Source organism: Mustela putorius, unplaced genomic scaffold (genome assembly GCF_011764305.1).
Source record: "Mustela putorius furo isolate JIRA1106 unplaced genomic scaffold, ASM1176430v1.1 tig00002074_pilon_pilon_pilon, whole genome shotgun sequence".
NCBI classification, from domain to species: domain Eukaryota; kingdom Metazoa; phylum Chordata; class Mammalia; order Carnivora; family Mustelidae; genus Mustela; species Mustela putorius.
Window position 1 is genome coordinate 146,504 of NW_025421941.1, and position 14,936 is coordinate 161,439.

General features: G+C 54.2%; 1 protein-coding gene across 1 annotated transcript in view; it reads left to right on the plus strand.

Moving 5' to 3' along the window:
* Nucleotides 1-14,936, plus strand: part of LOC123394236 (zinc finger protein 25-like) — a 55,787-nt gene that overhangs the window by 21,790 nt on the left and 19,061 nt on the right.

Genomic DNA, 14,936 nt, shown 5'->3' on the forward strand with positions numbered 1-14,936 from the left:
ACAATGTGTCTCAGCATTTTTTAAAAGCTTCGGTTATGTCTGTACTACTGAAGGAAAGAATGCATCTCTAATCACTGTAATGAGTCAATCCCCAAGGTACCTTCCTCGGGGTCCTTGTTGGTGTATACCTCATCGTGGAGAGAGATCCGGACTCTCTTCTTTGGGTCCTCGTCGGTGGATCGGGCGGCGTGGGTGGGGGAGTCTCCACATCCTCGAGGAGACACTCCCCACAGATTTCTGGGAGACGCACAGAAATAGAGAGCAGTGTCGGTACCTTGTCGTCAGGAGCCCATGGGGGATTGGAAGTCCTTTCCTTCTAGTCCATCCGTCTCCTGCCCCCTACTCGCCTGCTGCCCAGCAGGCATTCCTCCCTCCAGTGGGACTTAGGAAGAGGTCACCGTGTGCTGTGCTCTGAATTCTGGCCCTCCCACACCCAGAGGTTCCTTGGGCTACAGCTTATATGGAGCAGAGACAGTACAGACATGCAACAGAGTGCCCTGAGCACGCGTGATGGCCCCGGTCACATCCACTGAGCAGCCACACCTACCCTCTGTGCCCTGTTTCCCTGTCCTCCGGCCCTCCAGACGTTAGTGTGCCGCCACAGTGTTCCAAGTGGTTGAGTCCAAGGAGGGCCTGGTACCTAGGGGAGGACTGGATGCTTCTCAGCCGCTGGGCAGGTGATGAGGAACGGACCGCCTAGGGACTCAGCTAGATTGCTAGCTGTGGGTGAAGCCACAGTGCAGGACAGTGGAGGGCCCTAAACTATAGGGTGCCGAAGGGACCGTCCAGAGTTGCCACCCTGAGGAAGGATGGATCTGGGACAGGAACGTCGTCGTTTCCCTGTGCCCGGAGATCCCCCAGCTCCTGACACCAACCCATAGCCCCTGAGAAAAAGTCCAGAAGCCTTGAACCAAGAGCTGCCCTCACAGTCTCCAATCCCTCTGTGCCACTGTGTCTGTAGGGGAGAGCGAAGGCCACGAGTCCAGCCTCAGTCCTCACTCACCTCTGTGTTTGGGGCCCTGACATCAACTAGGTGGTGGTTTCTGCCCAGTGGGCCCATAGTGAAGGACCAGGAACGGGTAGCATGCGCCACGTACCCTCACCTCTCTGCAAGGTCAGCACAAGGACCCATTGTCCTCTGATTTCACTGGTAGCCATTTCCCAAGGCCGTCCTGAAGGCCAGTTGTAGCCCAGGCTCCTGGGGTTCTGCTTGGCTCCCAAGCTGATTCAAACTCCCAACATTTTTCTGTTCAGCGTTCCTGGTGGAAAACATAGTCTCTTCCTTCCTAACATCTCAGGACCATGTTTCCTGGGGAGACCAGGAGGGACCCGTTTGTTCCAGAAAGACCTAAGATCCATCCCTTCAGCTAGTAGACACTTTTTTCCTGTGCCCCTTGGTTCCACTTTGAATGAGGATCTCATCGTGACTTGTGGACTTAAAAGGGGACGGACGGACGGCATAGAGGGAAATGGCTACCAGTGAAATCAGAAGACAATGTGTCTCAGCAGTTTTAAAAGCTTCGATTATGTCTGTGCTAGTGAACGACAGAATGCATCTCTAATCACTGTAATGAGTCAGTCCCCAAGGTACCTTCCTCGGTGTCCTCAATGGTGTAGACCTCATTGTGGAGGGAGAACCGGACTCTCTTCTTGCCGTGGCATCGTCGTGGTCGTGGAGCGGGCTGCGTGGGTGGGGGAGTCTCCACATCCTCGAGGAGACACTTCCTACAGATTTCTGGGAGACGCACAGAAATAGAGAACAGTGTCGGCACCTTGTCGTCAGGAGCCCATAGGGGGTTTGGAAGTCCATTCCCTCTAGCTCATCCGTCTCCTGCCCCTACTCGCCAGCTGCCCAGCAGGCATTCCTCCCTCCAGGTGGGACGTAGGAAGGAGTCACCATGTGCTGTGCTCTGAATTCCGCCCCCTCCCACACCCACAGGTTCCGTGGGCAACGGCTTGTATGGAGCAGAGACAGGACAGAAACGCAAAAGAGCGCCGTGAGCACGCGTGATAGCCTCGGTCACATCCATTGAGCAGCCAAACCTACCTGAGAGTGTTCCCCAGAACCCTCTGGGCCCTGTTTCCCTGCCCTCCGGCCTAGACGTTAGTGTGCCACCACGGTGTCCCAAGTGATTGAGTCCAAGGAGTGCCTGGGACCTAGGGGAGGACTGGATGCTTCCCAGCTGCTCGGCAGGTATTGAGGAAGGGAACGCCTAGGAACTCAGCTAGACATCTTGCTGTGGGTGAAGCCACAGTGCAGGACAGTGGAGGGCCCTAAACTATAGGGTGCCGAAGGGACCGTCCAGAGTTGCCACCCTGAGGAAGGATGGATCTGGGACAGGAAAGGCGTCGTTTCCCTGTGGCCGGAGATCCCCCAGCCCCTGACCCCAACCCATGGCCCCTGAGAAAAGGTCCTGAAGCCCTGAACCAAGAGCTGCCCTCACAGTCTCCAATCCCTCTGTGCCACTGTGTCTGTAGGGGAGAGCGAGGGCCACGAGTCCAGCCTCAATCCTGACTCACGTCTGTGTTTGGGGCCCTGACATCAACTAGGTGTTGGTTTCTGCCCAGTGGGCCCATAGTGAAGGACCAGGAACGGGTAGCATGAGCCACGTACCCTCACCTCTCTGCAAGGTCAGGACAACACCCATTGTCCTCTGATTTCACTGGTAGCCATTTCCCAAGGCCGTGCTGAAGGCCAGTTGTAGCCCAGGCTCCTGGGGTTCTGCTTGGCTCCCAAGCTGATTCAAACTCCCAACATTTTTCTGTTCAGCGTTCCTGGCGGAAAAGATAGTCTCTTCCTTCCTAACATCTCAGGACCATGTTTCCTGGGGAGACCAGGAGGGACCCGTTTGTCCCAGAAAGACCTAAGATCCATCCCTTCAGCTAGTAGACACTTTTTTCCTGTGCCCCTTGGTTCCAGTTTGAATGAGGATCTCATCGTGACTTGTGGACTTAAAAGGGGACCGACGGAGGACATAAAGGGAAATGGCTACCAGTGAAATCAGAGGACAATGTGTCTCAGCATTTTTAAAAGCTTCGGTTATGTCTGTACTACTGAAGGAAAGAATGCATCTCTAATCACTGTAATGAGTCAATCCCCAAGGTACCTTCCTCGGGGTCCTTGTTGGTGTATACCTCATCGTGGAGAGAGATCCGGACTCTCTTCTTGCTTGGGGTCCTCGTCGTGGATCGGGCGGCGTGGGTGGGGGAGTCTCCACATCCTCGAGGAGACACTCCCCACAGATTTCTGGGAGACGCACAGAAATAGAGAGCAGTGTCGGTACCTTGTCGTCAGGAGCCCATGGGGGATTGGAAGTCCTTTCCTTCTAGTCCATCCGTCTCCTGCCCCCTACTCGCCTGCTGCCCAGCAGGGATTCCTCCCTCCAGTGGGACTTAGGAAGAGGTCACCGTGTGCTGTGCTCTGAATTCTGGCCCTCCCACACCCAGAGGTTCCTTGGGCTACAGCTTATATGGAGCAGAGACAGTACAGACATGCAACAGAGTGCCCTGAGCACGCGTGATGGCCCCGGTCACATCCACTGAGCAGCCACACCTACCCTCTGTGCCCTGTTTCCCTGTCCTCCGGCCCTCCAGACGTTAGTGTGCCGCCACAGTGTTCCAAGTGGTTGAGTCCAAGGAGGGCCTGGTACCTAGGGGAGGACTGGATGCTTCTCAGCCGCTGGGCAGGTGATGAGGAACGGACCGCCTAGGGACTCAGCTAGAGCGCTAGCTGTGGGTGAAGCCACAGTGCAGGACAGTGGAGGGCCCTGAAATGTAGGGTGCAGAAGGGACCGTCCAGAGTTGCCACCCTGAGGAAGGATGGATCTGGGACAGGAACGTCGTCGTTTCCCTGTGGCCGGAGATCCCCCAGCCCCTGACACCAACCCACAGCCCCTGAGAAAAAGTCCTGAAGCCTTGAACCAAGAGCTGCCCTCACAGTCTCCAATCCCTCTGTGCCACTGTGTCTGTAGGGGAGAGCGAAGGCCACGAGTCCAGCCTCAGTCCTCACTCACGTCTGTGTTTGGGGCCCTGACATCAACTAGGTGGTGGTTTCTGCCCAGTGGGGCCCTAGTGAAGGACCAGGAACGGGTAGCATGAGCCACGACCCCTCACCTCTCTGAAAGGTCAGCACAAGGACCCATTGTCCTCTTATTTCACTGGTAGTCATTTCCCAAGGCCGTCCTGAAGACCAGTTGTAGCCCAGGCTCCTGGGGTTCTGCTTGGCTCCCAAGCTGATTCAAACTCCCAACATTTTTCTGTTCAGCGTTCCTGGCGGAAAACATAGTCTCTTCCTTCCTAACATCTCAGAACCATGTTTCCTGGGGAGACTTGGAGGGACCCGTGTGTTCCAGAAAGACCTAAGATCCATCCCTTCAGCTAGTAGACACTTTTTTCCTGTGCCCCCTTGGTTCAGTTTGAATGAGGATCTCATCGTGACTTGTGGACTTAAAAGGGGACCGACGGAGGACATAAAGGGAAATGGCTACCAGTGAAATCAGAGGACAATGTGTCTCAGCATTTTTAAAAGCTTCGGTTATGTCTGTACTACTGAAGGAAAGAATGCATCTCTAATCACTGTAATGAGTCAATCCCCAAGGTACCTTCCTCGGGGTCCTTGTTGGTGTATACCTCATCGTGGAGAGAGATCCGGACTCTCTTCTTGGGTCCTCGTGGATCGGGCGGCGTGGGTGGGGGGGAGTCTCCACATCCTCGAGGAGACACTCCCCACAGATTTCTGGGAGACGCACAGAAATAGAGAGCAGTGTCGTACCCACCTTGTCGTCAGGAGCCCATGGGGGATTGGAAGTCCTTTCCTTCTAGTCCATCCGTCTCCTGCCCCCTACTCGCCTGCTGCCCAGCAGGCATTCCTCCCTCCAGTGGGACTTAGGGAAGAGGTCACCGTGTGCTGTGCTCTGAATTCTGCCCCCTCCCACACCCAGAGGTTCCGTGGGCTACAGCTTATATGGAGCAGAGACAGTACAGACATGCAACAGAGCGCGCCGTGAGCCCTGAGCACGTGTGATGGCCCCGGGTCACATCCACTGAGCAGCCACACCTACCCTCTGTGCCCTGTTTCCCTGCCCTCCGGCCCTCCAGACGTTAGTGTGCCGCCACAGTGTTCCCAAGTGGTTGAGTCCAAGGAGGGCCTGGTACCTAGGGGAGGACTGGATGCTTCTCAGCCGCTGGGCAGGTGATGAGGAACGGACCGCCTAGGGACTCAGCTAGATGACTAGCTGTGGGTGAAGCCACAGTGCAGGACAGTGGAGGGCCCTGAAATGTAGGGTGCAGAAGGGACCGTCCAGAGTTGCCACCCTGAGGAAGGATGGATCTGGGACAGGAACGTCGTCGTTTCCCTGTGGCCGGAGATCCCCCAGCTCCTGACACCAACCCACAGCCCCTGAGAAAAAGTCCAGAAGCCTTGAACCAAGAGCTGCCCTCACAGTCTCCAATCCCTCTGTGCCACTGTGTCTGTAGGGGAGAGCGAAGGCCACGAGTCCAGCCTCAGTCCTCACTCACCTCTGTGTTTGGGGCCCTGACATCAACTAGGTGTTGGTTTCTGCCCAGTGGGCCCATAGTGAAGGACCAGGAACGGGTAGCATGAGCCACGTACCCTCACCTCTCTGCAAGGTCAGCACAAGGAACCATTGTCCTCTGATTTCACTGGTAGCCATTTCCCAAGGCCGTCCTGAAGGCCAGTTGTAGCCCAGGCTCCTGGGGTTCTGCTTGGCTCCCAAGCTGACTCAAACTCCCAACATTTTTCTGTTCAGCGTTCCTGGCGGAAAACATAGTCTCTTCCTTCCTAACATCTCAGGACCATGTTTCCTGGGGAGACCAGGAGGGACCCGTTTGTTCCAGAAAGACCTAAGATCCATCCCTTCAGCTAGTAGACACTTTTTTCCTGTGCCCCTTGGTTCCACTTTGAATGAGGATCTCATCGTGACTTGTGGACTTAAAAGGGGACGGACGGAGGGCATAGAGGGAAATGGCTACCAGTGAAATCAGAAGACAATGTGTCTCAGCAGTTTTAAAAGCTTCGATTATGTCTGTGCTAGTGAACGACAGAATGCATCTCTAATCACTGTAATGAGTCAGTCCCCAAGGTACCTTCCTCGGTGTCCTCAATGGTGTAGACCTCATTGTGGAGGGAGAACCGGACTCTCTTCTTGCGGTGGCGTCGTCGTGGTCGTGGTGGAGCGGGCGGCGTGGGTGGGGGAGTCTCCACATCCTCGAGGAGACACTCCCCACAGATTTCTGGGAGACGCACAGAAATAGAGAACAGTGTCGGCACCTTGTCGTCAGGAGCCCATAGGGGGTTTGGAAGTCCATTCCCTCTAGTTCATCCGTCTCCTGCCCCTACTCGCCAGCTGCCCAGCAGGCATTCCTCCCTCCAGGTGGGACATAGGAAGGAGTCACCATGTGCTGTGCTCTGAATTCCGCCCCCTCCCATACCCACAGGTTCCGTGGGAAACGGCTTGTATGGAGCAGAGACAGGACAGAAACGCAACAGAGCGCCGTGAGCACGCGTGATAGCCTCGGTCACATCCATTGAGCAGCCACACCTACCTGAGAGTGTTCACCAGAAGCCTCTGTGCCCTGTTTCCCTGCCCTCTGGCCTAGACGTTAGTGTGCCACCACGGTGTCCCAAGTGATTGAGTTCAAGGAGTGCCTGGGACTAGGGGAGGACTGGATGCTTCCCAGCTGCACGGCAGGTGTTGAGGAAGGGAACGCCTAGGAACTCAGCTAGACATCTTGCTGTGGGTGAAGCCACAGTGCAGGACAGTGGAGGGCCCTAAACTATAGGGTGCCGAAGGGACCGTCCAGAGTTGCCACCATGATGAAGGATGGATCTGGGACAGGAAAGGCGTCGTTTCCCTGTGGCCGGAGATCCCCCAGCCCCTGACCCCAACCCATGGCCCCTGAGAAAAGGTCCTGAAGCCCTGAACCAAGAGCTGCCCTCACAGTCTCCAATCCCTCTGTGCCACTGTGTCTGTAGGGGAGAGCGAGGGCCACGAGTCCAGCCTCAATCCTGACTCACGTGTGTGTTTGGGGCCCTGACATCAACTAGGTGGTGGTTTCTGCCCAGTGGGGCCCTAGTGAAGGACCAGGAACGGGTAGCATGAGCCACGACCCCTCACCTCTCTGAAAGGTCAGCACAAGGACCCATTGTCCTCTTATTTCACTGGTAGTCATTTCCCAAGGCCGTCCTGAAGACCAGTTGTAGCCCAGGCTCCTGGGGTTCTGCTTGGCTCCCAAGCTGACTCAAACTCCCAACATTTTTCTGTTCAGCGTTCCTGGCGGAAAACATAGTCTCTTCCTTCCTAACATCTCAGAACCATGTTTCCTGGGGAGACTTGGAGGGACCCGTGTGTTCCAGAAAGACCTAAGATCCATCCCTTCAGCTAGTAGACACTTTTTTCCTGTGCCCCTTGGTTCCAGTTTGAATGAGGATCTCATCGTGACTTGTGGACTTAAAAGGGGACCGACGGAGGACATAAAGGGAAATGGCTACCAGTGAAATCAGAGGCCAATGTGTCTCAGCATTTTTAAAAGCTTCGGTTATGTCTGTACTACTGAAGGAAAGAATGCATCTCTAATCACTGTAATGAGTCAATCCCCAAGGTACCTTCCTCGGGGTCCTTGTTGGTGTATACCTCATCGTGGAGAGAGATCCGGACTCTCTTCTTGGGTCCTCGTGGATCGGGCGGCGTGGGTGGGGGAGTCTCCACATCCTCGAGGAGACACTCCCCACAGATTTCTGGGAGACGCACAGAAATAGAGAACAGTGTCGGCACCTTGTCGTCAGGAGCCCATAGGGGATTGGAAGTCCTTTCCTTCTAGTCCATCCGTCTCCTGCCCCTACTCGCCTGCTGCCCAGCAGGCATTCCTCCCTCCAGGTGGGACTTAGGAAGAGGTCACCGTGTGCTGTGCTCTGAATTCCGCCCCTCCCACACCCAGAGGTTCCTTGGGCTACAGCTTATATGGAGCAGAGACAGAGACAGTACAGACATGCAACAGAGTGCCCTGAGCACGCGTGATGGCCCCGGTCACATCCACTGAGCAGCCACACCTACCCTCTGTGCCCTGTTTCCCTGTCCTCCGGCCCTCCAGACGTTAGTGTGCCGCCACAGTGTTCCAAGTGGTTGAGTCCAAGGAGGGCCTGGTACCTAGGGGAGGACTGGATGCTTCTCCAGGCCGCTGGGCAGGTGATGAGGAACGGACCGCCTAGGGACTCAGCTAGAGCGCTAGCTGTAGGGGTGAAGCCACAGTGCCAGGCACAGTGGAGGGCCCTAAACTATAGGGTGCCGAAGGGGACCGTCCAGACCGTCCTGCAAGGGAGACCATTGGAGGGATTTCCTGAATGCCGTCCTTCCAGAGCCCAAGACCTAAGATCCATCCCTTCAGCTACTAGACACTTTTTTCCTGTGCCCCTTAGTTCCAGTTTGAATGAGGTTCTCATCGTGCCTTTGTTGGACATCGTTGTGGAAAAGGGGAGGGATGGACGGCATAGAGGGAAATGGCTACCTGTGAAACCCGAAGACAATATGTCTCAGCATTTTTAAAATCTTCGGTTATGTCTGTACTACTGAAGGAAAGAATGAATCTCCAATCAACCTATTGAGTCAATCCCCAAGGTACCTTTCTCAGGGTACTTGATGGTGTATACCTCATCGTTGAAAGAGATCCGGACTCTCTTCTTGGGTCCTCTTGGATCGGGTGGCGTGGTTGGGGGAGTCTCCACATCCTCGGGGAGACACTCCCCACAGATTTCTGGGAGACCCACAAATAGAGAACAGTGTCGGCACCTTGGCGACAGGAGCCCATAGGGGGTTTGGAAGTCCATTCCCTCTAGTTCATCCGTCTCCTGCCCCTACTCGACAGCTGCCCAGGAGGCATTCCTCCCTCCTGGTGGGACGTAGGAAGGAGTCACCATGTGCTGTGCTCTGAATTCCGCCCCCTCCCACACCCTCAGGTTTCGTGGGCAACGGCTTGTATGGAGCAGAGACCGGACAGAACGTGAGCACGCGTGATAGCCTCGGTCACATCCATTGAGCAGCCACACCTACCCGAGAGTGTTCCCCAGAAGCCTCTGTGCCTTGTATCCCTGCCCTCCGGCCTAGACATTAGTGTGCCACCACAGTGTCCCAAGTGATTGAGTCCAAGGAGTGCCTGGGAGCTAGGGGAGGACTGGATGCTTCCCAGATGCTCAGCAGTTGTTGAGGAAGGGACTGCCTAGGAACTCAGCTAGACAGCTGGCTGTGTGTGAAGCCACAGTGGAGGAGAGTGGAGGGCCCTGAAATATAAGGTCCCGAAGGCACCACCCAGAGTCACCACCCTGATTAACGATGCATCTTGGACAGGAAAGGTGTCGTTTCCCTGTGGCCGGATATCCCCAAGCCCCTGACCCCAACCCATTGCCCCTGAGAAAAGGTCCTGAAGCCCTGAACCAAGAGCTGCCCTCACAGTCTCCAATCCCTCTGTGCCACTGTGTCTGTAGGGGGAGAGCGAGGGCCTTGAGACCAGCCTCAGTCCTGACTCACCTCTGTGTTTGGGGGCCCTGACATCAACTAGGTGTTGGCTTCTGCCCAGTGGGGCCCTAGTGAATGACCAGGAACGGGTAGCATGAGCCACGTTCCCTCACCTCTCTGCAAGGTCAGCACAAGGACCCATTGTCCTCTGATTTCACTGGTAGCCATTTCCCAAGGCCGTCCTGAAGGCCAGTTGTAGCCCAGGCTCCTGGGGTTCTGCTTGGCTCCCAAGCTGATTCAAACTCCCAACATTTTTCTGTTCAGCGTTCCTGGCAGAAAACATAGTCTCTTCCTTCCTACCCATCACAGAACCATGTTTCCTGCGGAGACCTGGAGGGACCCGAATGTTCCAGAAAGACCTAAGATCCATCCCTTCAGCTACTAGACACTTTTTTCCTGTGCCCCTTAGTTCCAGTTTGAATGAGAATCTCATAGTGACTTCTGGATTTAAAAGGGGACGGATGGACGATATAAAGGGAAATGGCTACCAGTGAAATCAGAGGACAATGTGTCTCAGCCTTTTTAAAAGCTTCGGTTATGTCTGTATTACTGAAGGAAAGAATGCATCCCCAATCAACCTAATGAGTCAATCCCCAACGTACCTTCCTCATGGTCCTTGATGGTGTATACCTCATCGTGGAAAGAGATCCAGACTCTCTTCTTGGGTCCTCGTGGATCGGGCGGCGTGGGTGGGGGAGTCTCCACATCCTCGAGGAGACACTCCCCACAGATTTCTGGGAGACGCACAGAAATAGAAAACAGTGTCGGTACCTTGTCGTCATGAGCCCATGGGGGATTGGAAGTCCATTCCTTCTAGTCCATCCGTCTCCTGCCCCTACTCGCCAGCTGCCCAGCAGGCATTCCTTCCTCCATGGGACTTAGGAAGGAGTCACCATGTGCTGTGCTCTGAATTCCGCCCCTCCCACACCCACAGGTTCCGTGGGCAACGGCTTGTATGGAGCAGAGATCGGACAGAAACGCGACAGTGCGCCGTGAGCACGCGTGATAGCCTCGGTCACATCCATTGAGCAGCCACACCTACCCGAGAGTGTTCCCCAGAACCCTCTGTGCCCTGTATCCCTGCCCTCCGTTCTAGACGTTAGTGTGTCACCACGGTGTCCCAAGTGATTGAGTCCAAAGAGTGCCTGGGACCTAGGGGAGGACTGGATGCTTCCCAGATGCTCGGTAGGTGTTTAGAAAGGGACACAGCCTAGGGAAAGCTAGACAGCTGGCTGTTTGTGAAGCCACAGTGGAGGAGAGTGGAGGGCCCTGAAATATAGGGTGCCGAAGGCACCATCCAGCTTGCCACTGTGATGAGGGATGGATCTGGGACAGGAAAGGTGTCGTTTCCCTGTGGCCGGAGATCCCTTAGCTCCTCACACCATCACACAGCCCCTCCTAAAATGTCCTGAATCCCTGATCCAAGAGTTTCCCTCACAGTCTCCAATCCCTCTGTGCCACTGTGTCTGTAGGGGAGAGCGAGGGCCACGAGATCAGCCTCAGTCCTCACTCACCTCTGTGTTTGGGGCCCTGACATCAACTAGGTGGTGGTTTCTGCTCAGTGGGGCCCTAGTGAAGGACCAGGAACGGGTACCATGAGCCACGTTCCCTCCTCACCTCTCTGCAAGGTCAGCAGAAGGATACATTGTCCTCTGATTTCTCTGGTAGCCTTTTCCCAAGGCCGTCCTGAAGGCCAGTTGCAGCCCAGGCTCCTGGGGTTCTGCTTGGCTCCCAAGCTTTTTCAAACTCCCCACAGTCGCATAGGACCTGGCCGAGATCTTGCTTGCCTTGAGCTCGCCAGTCCCGAGGAGCAGTCGATGGTACAAACGGACATGGCGTTGGCCATATGGGCTGGGAGTGGTTGGTTTCAGGAAGGTGACGGATGATGCTGAGTTTTCCGCTCTTGCCGTGCGGACTGCTCTGAGGAGGCTGGATGGAAGTGAGGCTACCCTGGCTGGCGTGAGTCCCTCCCTGCTCTCTCATTCTTCGCAAGCATCCCCTGTCTACTCTCAGGTCTCTTGATCCCCTCTGGAGACTTTAGGTTTAGCGGACAGTCTCCTGTCTCCCTCCCTAGGCCGGGCCTGGAGAACCCAGCCCAGCAGTACCTTTGAGAACAGCAGACAGTCCACTGTGCAGCTGCCGTGTGTTCTGTCCACCCACCCGGTGGCACAGCCTGTTCCCATGCACTCCCAGGCATCAAGCAGACGGCCCGGGAAACCCTGCACATCAACCCATGAGACCACCCCGCTATCCTCCAGTGTCTCTCCTTCTAAGAACAGCTGCTTTTCAACCTCTGACCTTTCCTCTCCGATTTTGTCATGTCCATTGGGAAGAGGAGACCGGCAATTCGTTCCCCTCAAATGTGGTGCCTGGGTCGCACCAAGATTCTCCTGATGCAGGGACAGCAGTGTGGCGTGTGACCTGTGTGTTGTCCCTGTAGGACTGTGTCCGAAATGGGCATTCAGAAAGAGTATGGTTTTCTGAACGTCGGCGCGCTTTAAGGAAGGCAGCTTCCCCATGAAATCCCAATGAAATCACCCAGACAAAACGAACAAACACAGGCATCCAACCAGGAGGGGGAATCAGAGGGTGGAGAGGAAAAGCCAAAGAGAAGAAGCTGATCTCTGTGAAAGGGAGGCAGCCAGCTCCAGAGAAGAGAATTGAGAAAATCGATAGGCACATACCTGTACAACAGCAGTTAAGATTCTATATCGTGGGGACCTTTAGTCCTGTTCACCCAACCACCAGGGGCTCGGCTCACAGAGTGACAGTTGAAATGGAACGTTCGATGCATGTCATCAGGTCACCGTGGCGATGGCTCATGACAGAACTCTGAGGGTGAAGGCATCCCTGCACACTGCGGGGTCATGGAGGGAAGGGGGTGGGGGAGGGGTTGATGGATGATGGGCAATTAAGGCACTCGTTGTGGTCAGCTCTGAGTGGTGCAGAGAAGTGATGAGTCCCTGAGTTGTGCTGCAGAATGCAATACTGCGCTGTATGTTAACTACCTGCATTTTTGGACATTAAAAAAAGGAGACTCCTGAGGGCACCTAGGAGACTGAAATGTTCATTATCCTATCTGCTACTCTGGAAAACTCCTATTTTTACGAGATTGTTTCACAAAGTCTCTCCAAGAGTTCTTGGGTGGCTCAGTGACTTAAGTATTGGCCATCGGCTCAGGTCCTGCTCTTGGAGTCCGGGATCAATCTTATCATCAGGCTCCCTGCTCAGGGGGAGTGCTGCTCCCTCTGCCCCTCCCCCATGTCCTGCCTGCTCTGTCGATAAAGAACCCTGCAATTACACTACTGGGTATTTACCCCAGAGATACAGATGGAGTGAAGAGAAGGCCCATCTCTACCCCAGTGTTTATAGCAGCAGTGGCCACGGTTGCCAAACTGTGGAAAGAACAAGGATGCCCCCCTTCAACAGACGAATGGATAAGGAAGATGTGGTCCATATACGCTATGGAGTAGGATGCCTCCATCACAAAGGATGAATACCCAACTTCTGTAGCAACATGGACGGTCCTGGAAGAGATTATGCTGAGTGAAATAAGTCAAGCAGAGAGAGTCAATTACCATAGGGTTTCACTTCTTTGTGGAGCATAACAAGTAACATGGAGGACATGGGGAGATGGAGAGGAGAAGGGAGTTGAGGGACATTGGAAGGGGAGGTGAACCATGAGAGACTATGGACTCTGAAAAACAACCTGAGGGTTTTGAAGGGGCGGGGGGTGGGAGGTTGGGGGAGCCAGGTGGTGTGGGTATTAAGGAGGGCACGTATTGCATGAAGCACCAGGTGTGGTGCAAAAACAATGAATACTGTTTCGCCGAAAAGATAGAAAATAGCTAAGTAATTTAAAAAATAGGAAAATATGTAAAGGGCTTCCTGCAGGGCTCCCCTCCCTAGGAAGGCCCTGTGTGCCTTCCAGGAGCCCCTTGGAGCCAAGGGTTCCTAGTATTGTCTGTGGGGCGGACTGCCTGAGCCATGAGCTAAGGATGCAAACATATGTCTGTCATTTTTCAGTGAGCTGCATTAATGTGGATTGCAAGGTGCCCTTTCTGCAGGGGACAGAGAGATACCTTTGAAAACCCTGAATTCTCTGTGCGCATCCGATTTCATAGGCCCTTAGTGCACGGACCTCCCTCTTGCCTGCCCCCCATCCTCCATTTCTGGTCTGCAGGGAGGGTCACCCTTTGTGAACAGCGGGTCATCTCCAGCACCGGATGGCACCTCTGGGGCCTGCATACATGGCACGCACATGTGGTGTCCCTGCATGGACACAGAGGATGAGGCAGCTGACAGCTGGGTAGGACCCTGCTGCCGAGGTCAGTCTGTGCACTACGGAGTGTTTGGACCCAAAACCTCTCTGCTGGTTTCACCCCTTGTGCGTGCACTCCTGGGAGCTTGGCATGCAGGGGGGCCACATCCATCTTAAGTCCCTGCGGGCCTGGCCACTGCCATCTGGTCTCTTGGGAAGTGACCGTCAGGAAATCCTTGGCAACAACCCAGGGGATAGTAGGCATTTACAGGCAGCAAATATAATGTGATTTCTTTACAACAGCTTCTACCTGGGGCACCTGGGTTTCTCAGTCGCTTAAGAAGTTGCCTTCGCCTCAGGTCCAGGCCCTGGGATCCAGCCCCAGTCAAGCTCCCTGCTCAGGGAAGGGGCACCTGCTTCTCCCTTGCCTCGGCCTGTTGCTCGGCCTACTTGGGAGCGTTTTCTCTCTCTCTGCCAAAGAAGTGAGTAACATCGTTACAATATAAATCAAGTTAATAGAAATGATACGTAAATGAAGATATTTTATGAGTTCTGCAACGTCATACGATGGGAGGGGGAATAAAACCAAACTAGTAACAGCATGTATTTACACACGACAATACAGTCGTCATGCTGCTTCAGGTAACACAATTCTACCCTTTGGCCCAATTGATATCTAAATAGATCATTTTTCTGGCACAGTTTTGGAAACCTCTCTTAATGGTGTTCTGAAAATACGTACTTTTAAGAAGTTAAGTTTTGAATAATACCCAGTCACCTCTGTCCTTCTGGCAAATGTCGGATAACAATTAATTGGAGTTAACAACTTGGCGAGGGTTTCCTTGGTGGTGGTGGTGTGAAGACAAGTCTAGCTATTTCAAGTATCTTAGAGACAACAATGGAGAAAATTGGATGGATTTCTGGCATTCTGTCAAAATAGACTTTTTTTTTTTTAAGATTTTACTTACTTATTTGACAGAAATCACAAGCAGAGGCAGGCAGAGAGAGAGAGGAGGAAGCAGGCTCCCTGCTGAGCAGAGAGCCTAACATGGGGCTTGATCCCCAGACCCTGGGATCATGACCTGAGCCAAAGGCAGAGGCTTTAACCCCCTGAGCCACCCAGATGCCCCTTGATTCTTTTTTTTTTT